This window comes from Dipodomys ordii, unplaced genomic scaffold (assembly GCF_000151885.1).
Source record: "Dipodomys ordii isolate 6190 unplaced genomic scaffold, Dord_2.0 Scaffold15, whole genome shotgun sequence".
In the NCBI taxonomy this organism is placed as follows: domain Eukaryota; kingdom Metazoa; phylum Chordata; class Mammalia; order Rodentia; family Heteromyidae; genus Dipodomys; species Dipodomys ordii.
Window position 1 is genome coordinate 13,121,827 of NW_012267231.1, and position 18,867 is coordinate 13,140,693.

The window sequence follows — 18,867 nt, forward strand, 5'->3', positions numbered from 1 at the left end:
CTCCACATCTCTCTGCCTAGAGTTCCCTTTGTCTTGAACAATCTTCCAGATATCTATACACAGCAGGTTCCTCTCGGCCTCTGGTTTAAGTGCCATCCCTGAGATCTCTGATCATCCTATGCAGAGACCCTTATCCCCTCCCCCATGCCCATTAACCCTTCCCCGTGCATCTTCTTTACTTCTCCTAGGAGCATCTTATTGGTAGCTTGAAACTGACCACGTGTACCAGGCTTTACACCAGAGCAAATGGCGAATATTTCAAAGAACTCAGTTCCAACCAGAGAGCCAGAAACAGCTGCTAAACATCCAGAAGAGCTAGCCCCTGGCAGGGACCATATCTGATGGTCCCCCTATTTTACCATCAACATCTAGAACAATGCTGAGCCCATGACACATTTGTGAATGTGACTGAAAGAAAAAACAAAGGAGAGTTCTAGCTGCTGAGGGCAGGACAGGGGTCTGGATACAATGTGGTGCAGGGCCTTAGGAATGGAAAGAAAGGGCTGACAGTGACTTTGGACCAATTTTCTTCTTCTCCCTGGTTGCTAGCATCCTTATATAGAAAAGAAAAGTCACATAGATGGGTGCTCTAATGTCTAAGTCTTGGTGTAAGATTTAAAGAAATCTATATCTACTTTTGCTCTTTCTCCTCCACCCCCACTTCTGGGTCACGGTACTGCCCAACTCCTGAGGATATTGTCTGTTTATACCGATGTCCGCTGTGCAGTGAACAGCCTGGACACCGTACGTGGTGGTCCTATACCTACCCACAGGCCATTTCAAAGGGAGCTGGACTGGACAAACAAGTTCCTCCCTTTCCTGACATACTAACCAGCTCAAAGTGCTTGGACTGTTTGGTTTTGGTTTTCCAGCTCTTCAGCTTGTGTGTAGATCAAGAGCCCTGTGCATCCAAGATTAGCCTCAGCCTAGGGAGTGTTTGGGCAAAGTAAGAGAAGACACAGCTTGAGACATGCAATTTGTGGCAGGGCTTTCCCCTGGAGGAGAGGAAGCAGGGTAAGGAGGCCCCAGAGAACTGGGCCTGACTGCCATGCCCTTTGAACGTAACCTAAAAAAGGAGTTGTGGGGGACCTTCCCATCCATGCCTGTTAGTGCAGGCCCGCCCTGCGGTGGGCGCAACCACACCCACCTGGGAAGCTCTCTGAACTTGACCCGTCCATCAGACAGCACCGGCTGGGCCTAAGTGTTTCGGTCCCCAAGGGTCACGCACGAGGGGCTTTTGGTTTTCCCAACAGGGCAGTTTCTAGAAAGCAATCTCAGTTGCTCACTTTCAGGAGTCGAGGGCTCGATGAAGACTCTGTCTCCATGGTTAGGAAGCAAAGGACTGCTTGGTGAGGTGCTGAGGCTCCTGCCTCTGGAAAGCTGCAAGGAAGTCACTTGGTGCTGGGAACCTCATGGGTTCCTTAGGTCCAGGACCAGTGAGTGAGGGGCAATGGGGGGGGGCACTGGGAAGTTGTTTTGAAATAGTCTCTGTTGGCAACTGTTTTCTTAGGTACAACTGGCCTCACGATCACAGCCCACGTTCTGGCTCAGGAAACGTTCATAGAAGCATGGCAGCATAGCCCCCCAGGGCCTTCTAGAAACATGAAGGCCAAATACTTGTTTTAGAAGCTGCTAGATGGAAATCTTGAGACACCCAGTTGTTAGTCCTTGTAACGGTCAGAGTTGGGTCAAGTTATGGTTCCTTTCAAACAGCCTTCAGTGAGTAATCGATAGATGTGGGGAAGAGCAAGTCCAACATTTCACCACCAAGATGCTTCTGAGTGATTAACTTGCTGTTGTTTTACTGCCTGAAGAAGAGAGGGCACAGGAAGGCAGGAACTACCCAAGGCGGCGTCAAGCTCAGAGCGGGTGGAGGAAGGGAAAGATGGCGCCCTGTTGCACAGGGGAAGAGAAACGTTAAGAGAGAGAGACCTAGAGGTCAGTTGATCAGAAGAGCTAGAGAAGCCCATGGGCATAGGGCAATCCTTGGCAGCAGCCTGGGAGAGCTTTCTGGAAGGCTGAAGCCCACTTCTCACAGCTTGGGCTATCACCAAGGTCTTGGTTCAGCCCTATCATCTTCTCTGGGCACCCCCAGCCCTTTCTTGGCTGTAAATGGTGAGGATACGAGTCACCACCCTTGTGTGGAAGGAAACATATAAAAGGACTCTGCTCCACCACCCTTCTGCCCACTATATAACAACTGGGCCTCCGTGGGTCTCCTCCTGAGGAGAAGCAAGTAGCCAGGTAGCCATTGGGCTGCCTGCTAGACCCACTCACCCCTCCCGATGGCCCTGCTCCTTTGAGAAGACCCTTCCTCTCTGCTGCCTTTCTTCCCCTGCCTACCTGTGCCTCCAACTGTCACCCAACTTTCCTTGTCCAGAGAGACAAAGTTAACTAGTAACAAAGGCCAGGAGGACACTGTGCCTAACTAAGAGGCCTGCCAGCTCCGTAGGGGAGGCAGTGGCTTGTTGTTCAGAGTTGGACCTGGTGATACACACAATAAGTAGGTTAAGATGCTTCAGAGACAAAGCAGGGAAGATGCTCAGAGGTGCTTGTGTGTGTGTTTGGGGTTTAGAGATCAGAGGCTGGCAGGGCTTCGTGGAGGGGTGTTGGAGGCAGTGATGGAGGCTCTCTAGCCAGAGTGGTGGAAGCTGCTGGAGCAGCAAGCGCCAGATCCACCATGCTTGGCATGTTTGAGGAGCGCTGTGGAGGCCCAGAGGGAGAGGGGATGAGGTCAGCAAGGCCCGGGAGCCAGATGACACGGGGCTTCTGACTCAGTGAGGAGGGTTTGGAGCAGAGTAGGGACATGACATGATCTGACCTATATTCCAGCAGCCTTCCTCTGGCTGTGGGATGGAAGAGCCCCCAGGGTCGAGGGCAGACGCAGGACACCCTCTTAAAGCAGCCGTTGGCACCAGCCATGGGGCCTTTTCTGACGTTTTCCCACAGCAGCTCTCCAGGCTGGCCAGGGAGCAGAGAGGGGTCCTGATGAGAAATTTGGGCCTTCATACCAAGGATGACATGGGACCAGGCTGGGTTTCAGGGACAGGGAGAGGGGCTGGGCTTAAGATAAACTTGATCAAATAGAGGCCAGTCTACACTGAAGAGAGAAGAGGGGAGCAGGGCTCCAGTGGCTCACGCCTGTCGTCCTATCTACTTACGAGGCTGAGATCTGAGGATCAAGGTTCGAAGCCAGCCCACTCAGGAAAGTCCATGAGACTCTTCATGTCCAATAAACTACTCAGAAAAGGCTGGAAATGGCACTATGGTTCAAGTGGTAGAGTGCTAGCCTTGAGCACCAAGAGGCTAAGGGACAGAGCCCAAGCCCTGAGTTCAGGCCCCACCACCAACAGAGAGAGAGACAGAGACAGAGAAAGACAGAGACAGAGAGACAGAGAGAGACAGAGACACAGAGAGAGACAGAGACAAAGACATAGAGAGAGACAGAGAGAGAGAGCATGCAGAGACTGTGTGGGTGACAATTTGGCTACCTTCAGGTTGACCGGCAGGGCCTGTGGCTATGCCTGCCAGTGCCGCTGCCCCTGGCCGGCCTCAGCACATTCCACAGCTGATGTTTGGCTTGTGGTCTGGCCTGGCCCTCGGGATGGTTTCTTCTGCTCTTTAAAACCAGAATCGGAGTTCTTTTTAAGTTTGGGGAATGAGTCACGGCTTCAGGGCCTGGAGGGGAATGGAGGGAACGGAGCACAGAGTCTCCGTGCTATACTGACCCACCGGCTCCCAGTCCCTGACTGATGGGTGTCCAAGTTTGCAGCCAACATCCACCTGAGCCAGGGTGCCTTCCACCCACCACCCATAAGTGGAGCCCAGCCACAAGTCCACCACCGACTTGACTTCCCTCTGAGAGCCTCCTTGGCCCTCACACTTTCTGTGGATCCATGGTGATGCCCTTCAACCTCTCACTCCTTTCTTCCTCCGGCCATCTAACCCTGTTAGACCCCTCTTCTCACTTGGCCTCAGTCCTTTCTCTACCGCCTTTGCCCAGTGCTCTGGCTGCCTCCTGCCTGGGTTGCTACAAGTAGGCGTCCCAGCTTTCACCTGCCACTGCTGATCTGCGCCATCCAACCTTACCCTACTCGCCCAGGAAGCTCCTCTAGTCATAGATGAAAGCAATTCCCTACCCTCCCTCGGATATCTTCAATGGCTCCCAACCACTCAGTCCAAATGCCCTAGTTGGCATTTAGGACCCTTTTCAGTGGGCTTGGCTGCTGCCCCGTTCCTGCAGTTTTCCGCAGTACACAGCCAGAGCCTGCCGATCCAACACCCAGATGCCCTTGCTACCCACCCTGCATGATGCCGGATCAGTCCTTCCATCAGATAACCTGCCTCCCACATCTCAAACTCCAGAGTCCTCTCCTATAGCTGACTGATAGCCCTTATTAATGCTTCCCTCATGTTATAGTTATCTGTTCCAAAGTCTGCTCCTTCCTGCAAAATATAAGCTCCTCAAAAGACAGGGGTTCTTTCTTACCCATGGTCAGAGCACCTTGGATTTAGCTCATACAAGGCACTGTGTTAGGTCCTTGTAGAGGTGACACGCAAAGAAATTCAGACATGTCTGTCCTTCAAGATCTTTGACTTGGATGAACAGTTCTTCTCCTCACTTATTACTTACTGGCTAAGTACCTGCCATGCCTGGCTCTTTACAAGAGCTGGGGACACAGTGGCTGGTCACACAGCCTCTGTGCTTGAGGTTCAACCAGGGCCAAAGGGTCAGATGATTAGGCAGCTGGGATACTGTGTGGTGGGGGACGGTCAGGGTGCTTTGAGATCACCCAGGTGGGCCCAAGCTCTGGCCACAGGGGTCAGGTACAGCTTGCAGGAGGCTGTGTGGAATCTTGAAAGTAAGCCAGAGGTGGCCAGGAGAAAAGGGGAAGATAGAGGAGGATGGCAGAGGCCAGAAGAGGACAGCAGAAGTCTGGGGCAGCGGGTGTCCTTGGGAAGGAAGATCAGCTCAGGATGGCGGCTTAGTAGGACTCTAAGGTGCCTGTATATGCAATCCTGTTAGTGGAGAGTGCTGAATGCTGGCCAGGTCAGCCACCCAAGCGTCTGAATGGCTTTGTAAGAATCTTGCCTCAATCTAATGCCAGTAAGGAACCATGAAGGGTTCCAGGAGGGGAGAGTGACAACTCAGTATGTTTTAGCTTTATGTGGGTGGCTGTTGACAGTCTGGAAAGATGGAACAAAGGCGGCTCATGGCATCTTCTTTATGGAGTGAAATGCCCATGCACAGGGCTGGCTTCCTGACTTCCTGGTTCTGTATCTGTGGTGACGTGAGGGACCTAGTCGGAGAGGCTCTGCACTTGCTCTCTGCTCTGCTCTGGCCATCTTGAAAATGTCAACCATTTTTAAGCTAGAGGCTTCACCTTCTCCCTTTGTGCTGAGCCCTGCAGATGATCTAGCTGGTCCTGCAGGTGTGTGTGGTTAAGTGGTGGGAATACCCTGAGAGGAGTCAAGTGTACACATGGTAGTATGGGGCTTTGTGACTCCTATCATCATTGACCGAGGGCCCTGAGCGGGGAATGACAAGTTCCAGGAGGAAGAAAGGAAATGGAAACTGCTTTTGTGGCTTTTCCCAGGAAGGAAGAGGGTATGAGGCCTGAGAGGAGGAGGTGGGTGAAGTCAGGGATGCCCTAGATGTCTACAGAGAACAATTCAGATGGCCCCTGTCTCCGATGGAGAAAACCTGCCAACGGAACTGCATTCTTTTGCAGGAAGCATTATCTACTCTTTATATTCCCCCACCCCCTAATGTATGTAGCAAATTCGGTTCCAAATTCACCTTGGCTAGAAGACTTTCCCCCCTGGCCCTGGTGGTCCCAAGAGCATCACGGGAAACTGTTCAACCTTTAAGAGGCTCAGTTTCTCCATCCCTCTGCAGGACAGGTCACCTCAGCAGGACCCGTGGTCTCTCCTGACTGACAAAAGGAGTCCGCAGGAGCACTCTTTGCAAGTTGGTGAAAGCTGCTCCTATTTTATGATTTTTTTCCATGGCCTTCCTGAGGCCCGGCCCTGGAAAGCCACAGGTCAGGGTTTCTGGTGGTCTGGCTCAGTTGGGTGATGCTGTTGTGGGAAGAAAGCTGCCAGCCCCAGCTGCAGTCAGGAACCCTCCTTCTCTGTGTCATCCTGTTTGAAATGTGGAGTGGGTTGCCATAGCAACTTGCCCAGCTTGCCCCTCAGTATACCACATGGAACAAAACCTCCTGTACTGTAGAACAGCAGCACCTAAGCCACAGGCTAGTTCCCTTGCCTCAGAGAGCGGGTGCTGTGGAGGGCATGCCGGGCTGGATGAGGTAGGGACGCAAGGCAGCTAGACCATGTAAGGTAGGACTCATCTCACCTAGTTCCTGGCCAGCCCTGGTGCCTGGAGCTCAGCCATTAGACTTTCATTCTTTGTGCTCAAGCCTCAGCCCCGTTAAAGAATGCAAATCCATTTGGGCAGGACACATCAAGTTGTCATCCCTCATTAGCACTCTTCAGCACAAATGAACTCATTAGGAACTAATGGGGGCCAAAGCTCAGTGCAGGTTTTGATTAAGGGAGCAGGAAGGAGCAGGCAAGGCAGGGAGGAAAGAATGGCCCAACCTGGACCTGAGGTTGAGCCCTTGGGTAAGCAGTGTCCAGGTATTGGGCACATAGAGGAAAGGTGGGAGAGAGCCCTTCTTGGCCTTGAGCTAGTATGGGGAAGAGACAGATCTCCAGCCATCAGATACAGTGAGGATAACTTCTCACCAAGCCAGCATCTTCCATGGGGTCATTTCTACCCAGCTGAGTGTGCTGGGAAAGTCCTAGGCACCCCAATCTCCTGGCCCACACAGCCAGCTCCTTCATAAGACATCTTACTGTGCTTTTATGCCTTCCAGGCCCAGCTTCGAAAGAAAGCATCGTGTGTGGATTAATGCGGTGGCTTTGGGGCACAGCCTCTAACTGTTGGCATGATCCTGGAGGAGCCACTTTACCTCTAGCATGGCACCTGACAATCACAGCAGAGGTGTCACTTTTGAGGTCTGTTAGAACATCACGTGACAATCTTTCCCTGCACTCCAAGGATCAACTGACTCCAAAAGGAAGCTCTTGAGACAATAATTCCCTAAACAGAGCACCGTAGAGAAAAAAGTTTCTTAAATTCCCCAAAGGAACTCTCCCTCCCAAGCCTAGTCAGCTTGGGCTCAGCTTTTCCCTAAACAACAGGGGACCCAGAGTAATGTGTGGTGGGGTGAGGATGAAGAGGTAGTATTGTGGGGTGAGGATGAAGAGAGGGGTTACTTGCTGTTGGAAGGAGGAGGAAGGGAGGGAGGGAGGGAGGGTCAGAGAAGACAAGAGTAGAGGGTGACACTAAGTCCCTGGATGGGGTGCTGGGAATGGTGGGGAGACAGCAGTTAGCAGTCCTCATCCCATCTTTGGGGATCCACAGTGGGGGCAGGTAAGCAAAAGGGGGTACGACTCCACCCATCTGAGTGGGATCAGAATGTAGGGCCTGTGTGCGGTGTGAAGGTAGTCAGTTTATAGCGGCTGAGGGTCTTAGACAATGAGCTCCTAGAGGGTGGACAAAGGGGGACAATGAGACAGACAAGCTTGCCTCTTCTGTTCTCCCAAGATGGACAGCGGGTAGTGAGCCTTTCATGTTTACACCCATCGTGCTTAGCGCTTTGCTTTGCTGTTCAGTTTCGACCTCCTCCTTCTGGAAGCCACTCCTTACTTGGTCCAGGAGACCCTGAATGACTTTCTGAACAAGCTCATCATTTGCTCTCCCCAGCCCAGGCTTTGTCCTCAGCCACAGGCAGGGCCCAGACTGCAGCATGCTTCCGGCCACCGCTCTTTGTACGCAGAAGTTCTTGTTCCAACACTGATCAATGCGGTTAATGAGCCCCATATTTCAAGAAGCCAAACTGACCAGAGTGGTTTTCTCCATAGAGAGGGAGTTCTGAGTCACAAATCCCATGTCATTCCATGCCAGTGTTCACCCTTGAATGCCTTGGGAATCACCAACATTGTAAGCGCCATCCATTGAATTGGGGGCCGGTGGCTCACGCCTATCATCCTAGCTACTCAGGAGTCTCAGATCTGAGGATCATGGATCGCAGCCAGCCCGCACAGGAACGTCTGTGAGGCTTTTGCCTTCAAGTAACCAGACGAAAGCCAGAAGAGGTATGTCTCAAGGGGTAGAGGGCTAGCTTGGCTTGAGCAAAAAGCCAAGCAAAAGTGTAAGGCCCTGAGTTCAAGCTCCAGTACCAGCACTCACATGTCCGTCCCCCGCCCCCCTCCATGCCATTGATTGCATACCAAGCTGGATATTGGCTTTCCCTTCCCTTGCTTAATTATCCCAACAACTTCAGGAGCTCAAGATTCTTCCAGCAGTGCCAGCTGGAGCACACCTGCAGGTGCGAGGTTGCCTCACTGGTGGGCAGCTGTACAGCGGCCATCGCTGAGCCAGAATTGGAAGCCCAGGGGGGTCCAACCCCTTTGCTTTTGCTTGCTGAAGTTGAACTGACTAGTTCCCCCGCCCCCACCCCACCCCACCCCCAGCCTCTCAGGCAAGGCTGGGAAATCGGTTTATTTTTTGGGTAAGGGCCATGTGGCAGGTTGATGTTAGCTGGTATTGATGTGTATGTTCCAAAAAAAAAAAAAGCTCTGAGAGTTATTGAATTTCAAGTCAGCAGGACTGCACCTCAAGATTTTGGGGGATCTTTTCAGCCTGTGGGCCCCAGATGCCCACTCCCGCCCCCTGCAGGAAAAGCTGACCCCATTTTGGGGTCTGGGGCGAAACAACCCTCCCTGTGTCCGGGCCTCTAGAGAATCTGAAGACTGTTGTAGAAGAAGTAGTCTCCCCTTCTGTCGGGAGGGGGGGTGCTTTGCTGGCCTGGTCGGGGGGCTCTTCCCTGGCCTTCTGCAAACGCAAACTGCCCCGCACCAACATTGGGTCTGGCCGACTCCCACTGGCCCTCCCGCGGGACGTCTTCATCCCTGCCTCCCGAAGGACCTCCTGGGCGGCCCGGACTGGGTGCCTCCCACCCCCGGGAAAAGCTGGGACCAGGCCGGGCGAGACGCCCCGGGAAGAGGTCGGGGCGGCGCGGGGCTAGCCTCCAGCTCCCCGCCGCGCCCCCCAACACCTGGAGCGCATTAGGCGGCCCGGCGCGTGGCGCGTAATTCCAAGCCGGCTGGGGGCGCCGCCCCGTCCTTCCCCCGGGGGACCCGCACTGCAGCACCGGGGGCCACGCTGCCCGCGGTCCGTCCGGCTTGCCCGGGCGCCGTCCTCCGGGGCCGTCCCAGCCCAGCGCCCGACGCCCCGCGGTGCCCTCCGAACTTCCCACCTCGACTCCCCGCAACTCTTTCCAAAGTCCCGGCCCGGAGTCCACTCCGCGCCTCCCTCCTGGGTGGAACTTGGGGTGGGAAAGTGGGGGGGGGCGCACAGTTCCCGGTGTGTGTGTGGGGGGGACCCAGGTCCCCAAGAGCTTCCCAGGAGGCGCGCGCGCCCCCGATCCCGGCTCCACGAGCCGGGCCGGGCCGTAGACGCAGGAGGGGGACACAAGGGAGGGAGACACAAGCGGGACACGCACCTGGACACAGGCTGAGCACCCAGGCCACCACGAGGCGCCGGGGCAGGTCCATGGCGCGTCGTCGGCGGGCGTCGGCGCAGAGTGGGACCTGGCACTGGGTACCAGAGCGGGAGCAGCGCGGGGACCGGGGATCGGGCACCGGCGGCAGCAGCAGCCTCCTCCCTCCAGCCTTCTCCAGCCTCCTCCAGCGGTGGCGGCGTCCTGACAGCCGCGGCGCCCGCGGAGGAAGTGGGAGGCCCGCGGGGAGGGGCGCGCCGCCGCCCTGGCTCCGGGCCAATCCCGGCCCCTCTGCCACCTGGGCAGGGGCGCGCGGCGGCGAACACGCCCCTCCCCGCCGCTCCTCTCCCTGGCAAAGCCCGGGACAGCGGCTCCTGGGGTCCGCACGCCCCGGTAGGCACCTGCCTCTGTCCAGGAAACGTGGACAGAGGGGTGCTGCCTCCCCTGACAGAGCAGATGCCCCTGCATCGCCCATGGGGAGGGGAGTGGGGGGGTGAGCACACCCCCTGGGGCTTGAAATGTAAATATCACCTTTCTTCTGGGACCCCGGGACCCCTCCATCTCCACTTCCCCCACTTCCACATCCGAACCATCCATCTCCAAACATTTGGAGAGCCACTTTAACGAGCAACGGAACCTTTTAGAACCCAGGCACCTTCCCTCCCCTGTCTTGGTGATCCCCACCCCGCCAACAACCAACTACAATGAGCTTTTAATCAGGGCGCCCTGAGCCCCAATCTGTGGAGCAGAGATAGAAGGCAAGATGGCCGTGAACCTGTGGGGGAAACCTAGAAAAGGTCAGTCACTTTTGAGGGACCACATTCTGGGCAGCAGCCTCTCTCTCTCCCCCTTCCCCACCCTTCAGTCATCAGACATCTCTCCCTCCCTCCTTCCTCCTTCTCTGTCTGTGTCTCTTTCTGTCTTCCTCCCTTCATTGTACTTTATAGACAATGCGATCATTTAACTTCTCTCTCCCTGAACCCAACCTCTGTTGGTTTTTGCTCCTTCCCAGATGAGGTAACTGAGAGTGGATGCCAGATAGTGAAGTTTTGTGTTGTGTTTTGTTTCTGAGACAAAAAACAACTTTTTAAAAAACAATTGTAAAATTTTTAAAAATGTATTGTTATTAGAAAGGTCATGTACAGAGGGGTTACAATGATGTAAATCCTGTAAAGAGTACATTTCTTTTTGAGACAGGGTCTCTTGATAGAGTCCATGCTGGTCTTGAAATCCAGATCCTTTTGCCTCAGCTTCCTGAGTACTGGGATTGCAGGTGTACATTACCAAGCCTAGCATGAGTTGGGTTTTGAGAAGGCTGACGTTCACAGTAGAGTGTTGAGTTTTGTGTTCGCCTCTTTAGCATTGTTCCTTCCTTGGTAGGACCCTAGTTTTCACTTTAGTATATTCATCTCTTCTACTTAGGCACAGCAGATTGGAGGAAACTGATTTCACCAAGGGTGTGTGTGTATACAGCTGTATGTACATGTGTGCATGCGAGTGTATGTGTGAGAGAGAACAGGGCATGTGGTTAGAGTGAGATGAATCAGAGTGTTCCCATTCCAGGCCTTGGTTTCAGAAAGGGCACAATGAGGAGAGAAACCAACTTTCTTGCTTTTCTGAAAGGGCCTCTGGAATGAAAGCCCTAACCAACCCCATCTCCTTCGTCTGCCTCCTCCTCCAAACTGGAAAAGGGATCACATAGGCTCAGAAGTGGATGCCGGATAACACATGAAGCCCAGTTCAGGCAAGCTACTGTCTGTAAGCCTCACTCTCCCCTTCGACTTCCCAGTGATGTGACTGGGGACCAGGGCTCCAGCCAGATGCTGAACCTGGCTCAGCTTAATTCCTGAGGACCAGTCATTTGATGGGTTGTATCTTGTTCCCTGCCCAGCTTCCCCACCCACACTCTTCCTCGTGGTGCTCACACATCAAGTGTATCGGAATTCTCCAAGGAAATCATGAAGACTGCAAATCCTCCGGGGATATTCTAACCTGCACCCTTCCTGCCGGCACTCTGGGCGCACTGTTGGGCTAAGTGACGACAGTTCTACCTTTGTTAGCCATTGTGTTTATCATCTTCACATTTTGTTGAGATGCAATTCACATGCCATAAAGTGTGCCGTGTAAGTCCATGGCTTTCAAGTATATTCTCATGGTTGTGTAGCCATTATTGCTAATTTCACATCTTCATCATCCCTGCACCCACGAGCAAGCCTCCACCCCCTTTCCTGTCCACCACACATTTTCTGTCTCTCTGGCTCTGCTATGCCGGATATTTAATATCAGCAGATCCTACAATACGTGGCCATCCACACCTGACTTCTTTCCCTCAGCCCAGAGTTTCCAAGATCCATCCATGAGGTAGCGGCTCTGTTCTGGTGACACTCCACTGAATGGGAGTCTTACCCTTGTAAGACAGGGCTTACCTGGGTATTGGTGGGCTGCCATGAACATCTGTGTGCATGTTAGCGTGAGCATGAGTTCATGGGTCTCTTGTCATGTTGTTGTGTGTGACAACAGGCCACATCTGGAACAGGGGTCCCAGACAGCAGGATGTCGTCCATGTTGCTTGAGCATGTCTGCAGCGTTTGCACAGCAATGAGATCGCCCTGAGGTGCCCTTCGCAGTGTGTCCTGTTGCCAGGGACACCTGAGTAGCTGGGAATCTTGAGTGGCATGGTGTTCCTGGAAGGGCTGGCACACTACTCTGTGTACATGGGTGCTGGGCACGGCTGTGCATCACATAGGCACTGGGCACTACTGTGTGTAAGCCTCACACTAGCCCTCCAAAGAATTGCATTCTCTTATGCAATAAAGATGCTGGTGGAAATTACATCCTTTTTTTTTTGTTGTTGTTGTTTTGTCGGTCATGGGCCTTGAACTCTGGGCCTGGGCGCTGTCCCTCAGCTCTTCAGCTCAAAGCAAGCATTCTACCACTTGAGCCACAGCACCACTTCTGGTTTTCTGGGGGTTGATTGGAGATAAGAGTCTCATAGACTTTCCTGCCCTGGCTGGTATTGAACTGCAATCTTCAGATCTCAGTCTCCTGAGTAGCTAGGATTACAAGCGTGAGCCACCGGTGCCTGGCTACATCTGTTTGAACGTTTGATAGGCGTTATTTTTTATTTTTATTTATTTTTGGTCTTGGCGGTTCTGGGGTTTGAATTCAGGGCTTCAGGCTTTCTAGGCAAGCATTGTACCCCTTGAGACATATCTCCAGCTATTTTTGTTTTTGAATTAGGGTCTTGCTCTTCCCTAGGCTGGTGTGAACAACGATCATTCTATTTGTGCTCTTTGAATAGCTTGGATTTTATGTATGTGCCACCACGCTTTCCCTCCCTGTGGAGAGAGGGTCTTATGAACTTTTTTCCCAAGCTGGTATGGAACTGTAATGCTTCAGTTCTTGGCTTCCTGAGAAGCTGGGATTATAGGCATGAGCCATCAATGCCCAGCTTCATTTTTATAACCAAGGCACTAGAGGAATTACACTTATTTTGATAGATAAAAACATGGTATAGGTGAGGTTTCCTCCAGTTGTTAGAGACAGAAACTCAATAGCAGACCAGGATTGATGCAGAACAGGAACGAAGCTCACAGTGAGTGTGACAGCATGCTAGCTTCAGGAATTATGAGTGGACTTTATGCTTCCTCTCTGTCTTCTTTTTTTTAATTTTTATTGTAAAGATACTATACAGAGGGTTACAGTTACATGAGTAAGGTAATGAGTACACTTCCTATTGAGCATTGTTACCCGCTCCATTGTTTTCCCCCTACCATCCCTTCCTCTCTATCTTCTTAAAAGAAGAGCTAAGGCTTTGCTCTGCTTTGTTTGCCTTTTCTGCAGGATCCAGGGTTTCACTGCTCTTCTAGAAAGATGATAGGTAGCAGTGGAAAGCTCTGACTGTCCAGATTCTTGAAGAGGAGAATCAACTTTTCTTCTAGATCTAGCAGAGACAACCTGGGCTTGCTCTGTGCCTTCCCTACACCAACCCCAGTGTCTGAGGGCATGCTGTTGTAAGTGGCTCAGGTCAGGACCCACACCCAGCCCTGGGTTGGGAGGAGGAGATGGTGGGACAGACAGCCCCACCAAGACCACATATTATAGGAGAGTCTCCCTAAGGAACCAGACAGGGAAGGGTGGCAAGGCCTGCTGGACAGACAAACCCATAATTGCTAAGGCCACTTACGATCTAAGTTCAGAGCAGCTGAGAGCCATTTAAGATCCCACAGGGCCTCCAGGCAGAACTGGGTGGGGAGTAAAGCTGTCTTGACCGATTCAGGACTTGTCCCCATCGCCCCTGCTGAACACCAGAAGTGAGCATTTCAGCTGGGCCTGCACATGTGGCCAGCCCAGAGGGACGCCCTGTGGTGGCTCCTTTTGCTGCTTCTCTAGCTCCCAGCCTGCACCCTGAGCACCTTGGCTCAGGGCCCTGGCTTCTCTAGAAAGGAGTGCTGGCCCCAGAGAGTCCCGAGCTCTCTAGGACTGGCAAAGTATCCCACCAGGCCACCCTGGCTTCATTCCGAGAAGTAGCTTTCTCTGAGACTCTTTCTCTGCGTTTCTCCCCTCTGTGACCTGGGTTGGCTGGGAATGAGAGATTTCCCAGATTGCTTGACTTTTGGGGTCTGAACTGGTGAATGGGACAGGTTGGTCTTCATTCCACTTGAATCCTCTGCCTAATTTTGCCCAGTACTTTCTGTGTCTGACCTCCAGATCTGTCTTTCTCATTCTCCAGCTGTTTCACTTCACCTTCTTGCACCAGGGAGCTTTCCAAGCAGCTGTTCTGAGCGAGCCTCACCATGGGGCTCCACTGTGGGGCACCATGGCTTCCACAGCCTCCTTTCTGTAACCTCAGCCCCCATCTCCTCCCCATACCTCCAGATGATTCGTATTTATGGAATGCAAATGCCTTCTGTTTTTATTTATTTTTTAATCTGTTTTTTTTTTTTTGTCCGTTGTAGGGTTTGATCTCTGGGCTTGGGCACTGTCCTTGAGCTCTTCAGCTCAAAGCAAGTGCTCTACCACTTGAGCCACTATGCCATTTCTGGTTTTCTTGTGGTTAATTGGAGGTAAGAGTCTCACGGGGACTTTCCTACCTGGGCTGGCTTTGAACTGTGATTCTCAGATCTCAGCCTCCTGAGTAGCTAGGATTACAGGCGCCTGAGCCACCAGCGCCTAGCCTTCTGTTTTTATTTTAAGATAAGCTTAAGTAAACTCATCTTATGCCAAAAGAAGAAAGAAGAAGGAAGAAGAAGAAGGAAGAAGAAGAAGAAGAAGAAATGAATTCCAAAGTAAAAAAAGAAAGAAAGAAAAGAAAAGAAAAAAAGAAACAGAAAAGAAAGTCCCAGATTGCATCTGTCGCCTGCCGAGTGAATGCAGTGTGCTGTTGTGCTGTTCTTCTGCAGCACACTGGGATGGGACCCCGTTAATCACACCCAGGTGGCTGCAGAGGGCTCCGCTTGTCTTCCACTCATCACGCTGGGTCTCCTCCCTGCCTGCAAAGTAGAAGAAACGTCAATACTGTTGGAACCAGGTGGGTACCCCCATCCTTCCCGTCTCTGCCTGTCCCCTAGCCCCAATCTCATTCCGTGACTAATGTTTCCATCACGCCCTCTCCTGAACCCAGGAAGTTATTTTGTGATTTCCTTCTCCCAGGCCACAAGAATGTCCAGCATTCGCAGTAAAGATAGGAAAGGAAAGCAGAGCATCCTGAGTATAGGCAAGACACGCAGGGCCGGGGGTGGGGGTTGGGGGTGGGGCGAAATGACTCAGTCACGGGCCCTGCTTAACCAGAAGCCCCCAGAATGCTTTCTTGCACTGTCTTCACACTTGTGCACACATGTGCAAGGACCCAGGCTGTGAAGGAATGCTAGCTGTTCTTTCTGGAGATTCTGGCTCCTTCCCACCTAGGGTAACAGCTTTCACCTAGGAACCTGTTGGTCTTCACCTGTAGCGTGGGGGACTCCTTCACAGTGTCTTCCTCCCCAAGACCCCTGAGTAAAAGAAGCCCTTGGGTAGGAAAGAGGATTAGCTAAGGTTCTGCAGGGGACATGGACATGGAGCACTGGGCCTTGGTACAATGGAGAGCTGGCCCAGGGGAAGTGGCCATCGGTGTTGCAGCTAATACGCAAGCCACAGCACTCCATGTATCTGCTTCTCCAGTTAGCCTTGGGTTTCTCCTTGGCCTGGGCCTGGGAGGCTGTGGAGATCTGAGGACACCCTGCACTGCCTGCCTGATCTTGGAAGTGCAGGAGAAGAAACAAGGAAAGCACAGCCGTGGAGTAATCTTGAAAGGTGACTGACTATGTAACTGGACGTACACTCTGATCTCTATCTGCCCGTGGCCACCCCACGACACGCAGGGGCCAGAGAGAGAAAAGACAAAAGATGACACCGCCTCCCTTCTCCCTTCCTGCTGCAGCATTTTGAAGCTGGCTGCCTCCCGTGATCCCAAGGCTGCACAGCTGGGGAGCTGCCAGCGGATGCCTGCTTGGAGATGGTTTGTGCACACTTGTGTCTACACCGGGGCAGCTTCTGGCTCTCCTGGGGAGGTCAGCTCAGGCTGCCCCAGCTGCGGCTACTCAGCCCAAGTGTGTATCAGAAACAAACATCTCCCGGCGATCTGCAGCTGGACCTCTGCAAAAATGCTGAAGGACCGTGAGCATGTGATCCTTCAGTGTCTTTAACTCAGACCCTGCACGCAGAAACATTGAATTCTCAGCCGTATGAGCCACGGAACAACAAATTACTCAGTTCATATGCAGCCTCCATGCAATAGGCATCGGAAGATCTCACACCAAAAGCAGATATGACAAACGTGTAAAATAAAAAAAAAAATGAAAAGAAAGAAGAGCAGACCAAGGGTTCAGCAGTAGAACCTTACATCTGAACAACGGCTTCCAGTTTTATAAACAGATGCAATTTCATTTCAACCCATGGTAATCTGCTGCTGGAGCTTGAATTTCAGAGAGATGCTGACATAGAGAAGGAGTCTGTCTCCTGCCCGGGCTCTGGGTTCACAATTACTAAGAGCTGTGTAACTGTCTATGCCTCCTCTCCTCTCTCCTTCCTTCCCTCCTTCCTTCCCTCCTTCATCGCTCTTTCTCCTCTTCCTCTCATTCAATTTGTCTTTCTTCTGCCTTTTCTTTCCTCTTGCCCTATTTCCTCCTTTTCCTTTCTCTTTCTTCTCTCCGCTTCCTTCCTTCTTCCCTTTCTTCTCTTTTCTCCCTTCCTTCTCTTCCTCCTCTCTCATCTTTCTTTCTTCCTTCCTTCTTTCCTTCCTTCCTTCTTCCCTTCCTTCCTCCCTTTCCTCTTTCCCTCCCCCTTTCTTCCTTCTGTCCCTTCCTCCTTCTCTTCTTTCTTTCTCCCTTTCCTCCTCACTCCTCATTTCCCTTCCTTTTCTTCTCTCTTTCCTTCTTCCTTTCCTCTTCTTCCTCACCCTACTCTTTCTTAATCTCCACAGAGGCTCCCAGGCTCCATGCCATACATCTGTGATGGTTAATTTTAGGTGTCAACTTGAATTCAAGGATGCCCACAGAGTGGGAAAGCATTTTTTTCCCTGGGAAGAAAATTGAGGTTCAAATCTCAGCCCAGCAACATACTAATTCTGTGACCACGGTGTCACTGGGACTGTGAAATTTACGCGAGCCAACACCAGTCAAGTATTTGGAAATGCGCCTCACTCACAGTTGACCAAGTGCTGCTTGCTTTATGTAAGGGAAAGATGAAAATAATTTTCTAGAAAGATTGAGGACTGAACTCCTTATAGTTCAGTATTTTTGCTGTATGAATTTTGAGCTAAGTTGTTCAGTGGATACTGGTTTAAGAGGATCGTATCTTCTTTCATAACAATGTAATAATGTCTTTTGCTCTCTTTCACTAGTGTTTGCATGGATTCTCATTTTCAATGCTTTGCTTTCAATCTTTCTGTATCTTTTTTGTTTTAGAGCGACTCTAAGTAAGTAGCATAGAATCATTTTAAAATTCAATCTGTTGAACCCCCCCCAATTTTTGTTTAAAATGGAAGCACTTAAGTCCATTTGCATTTCATTTAATTGCCTCTGTACTGGAGTTTAAGCCAACCATCATGGGAGTTCCTATTTGTAATGGCTAATTTATGTTCCCTTTCCCCTCTTTTTTTCTTGTTTCTTTTGGATAGATTATTTGTAATTATTCTATTTCCCCCTCTGTTAAGTTGGTAGTAATAAAGTCATTTACTCGTCTTTAAACGATTCCCTAGAGATTCTTGCATGCATCTTCTATTGCTGAAACTTTAATGTGAAGTTCTTTCCGGTCTCTTCTCAGACCATGCGCAGGTTTCAAAGCTTTTGCCCACGTTGCTGCACTCCTGATTCACGCACAACTGCTTCTACTTATTCTTTACATTTTAAATACCATGAGACATTGTTTTGTGTGGCCAGCCAATACTTTCATTTATCCACATACTTACCATTTTTATTGCTCTTGCTGCATCTTTTGCTTTCCATATGGAATCATTTTCCTCTGTCCAAAGAACTCCATTTAGTCTTTCCTCTAGTACTAGTTTTAAAATTCAGTTCTTGTTTGTGTAAGAATGCTATCATTTCACTGTAGTCTTATAAAATAAATTTTCTCTAGGCAGAGAATTCCAGCTTGGTATTATTTTTCTCTAGCACATCTAGAAATATTTTCTCCCTGGCTTCTGATTCTTGCTACTTTTCTCAAGAATAGATTGTCAGTATAACTATTATTTCCTTGAAAGTAAAATTTCTTTTTTTCCCCCTTTAATATTTTTCTTTTTGATTTTGGTTTTGAGGAACTTACTATGTGGTAGATTAATTAATTGACTAAAACAGTATCTGATGCTTTTGCTCATTGGCTAGCTCTCTACCAACTGAGCCATGCCTCCAAACCCTGGTAGATTTTTTTTGTTTGTTTTTACCAGTTCTGGGGCTTGAACTCAGGGCCTGGGCACTGTCTCTAAGCCTCTTCATGCTCAAAGCTAGCATTCTACCACTTGAGCCACAGTACCACTTTTGGCTTTTTATGAGTAGTTTATTGGAGATGAGAATCTCATAGACTTTCTTGCGCAGACTAGCTTTGAACTGTGATCCTCAGATCTAAGCCTCTTGAGTACCTAGGATTACAGGCGTGAGGCACAAGTGCCCAGCTGGTAGGTTTATTTATATTCATCTAGTAGTTTGGCTTCATTTGCCTTTGGATGTAATTCTTCTATCTGTTTAGAAAGTTTTTCAGTCATTATGTCTTCAAACATGCTCCATAGTTAAAGACGTGCTAGGATTTCTACCTGTACCACTCA

General features: G+C 51.0%; 1 protein-coding gene across 1 annotated transcript in view; it reads right to left on the bottom strand.

The window, feature by feature from the left end:
* Itga11 (integrin, alpha 11) overlaps positions 1-9,603 on the bottom strand; it is a 62,836-nt gene extending 53,233 nt beyond the window's left edge. The window contains exon 1 of the mRNA XM_013011911.1: positions 9,576-9,603. The gene's annotated coding sequence lies outside the window, so the exon portion shown is untranslated. The remainder of the gene's footprint in view (positions 1-9,575) is intronic.
* Positions 9,604-18,867: the final 9,264 nt, after the last annotated feature.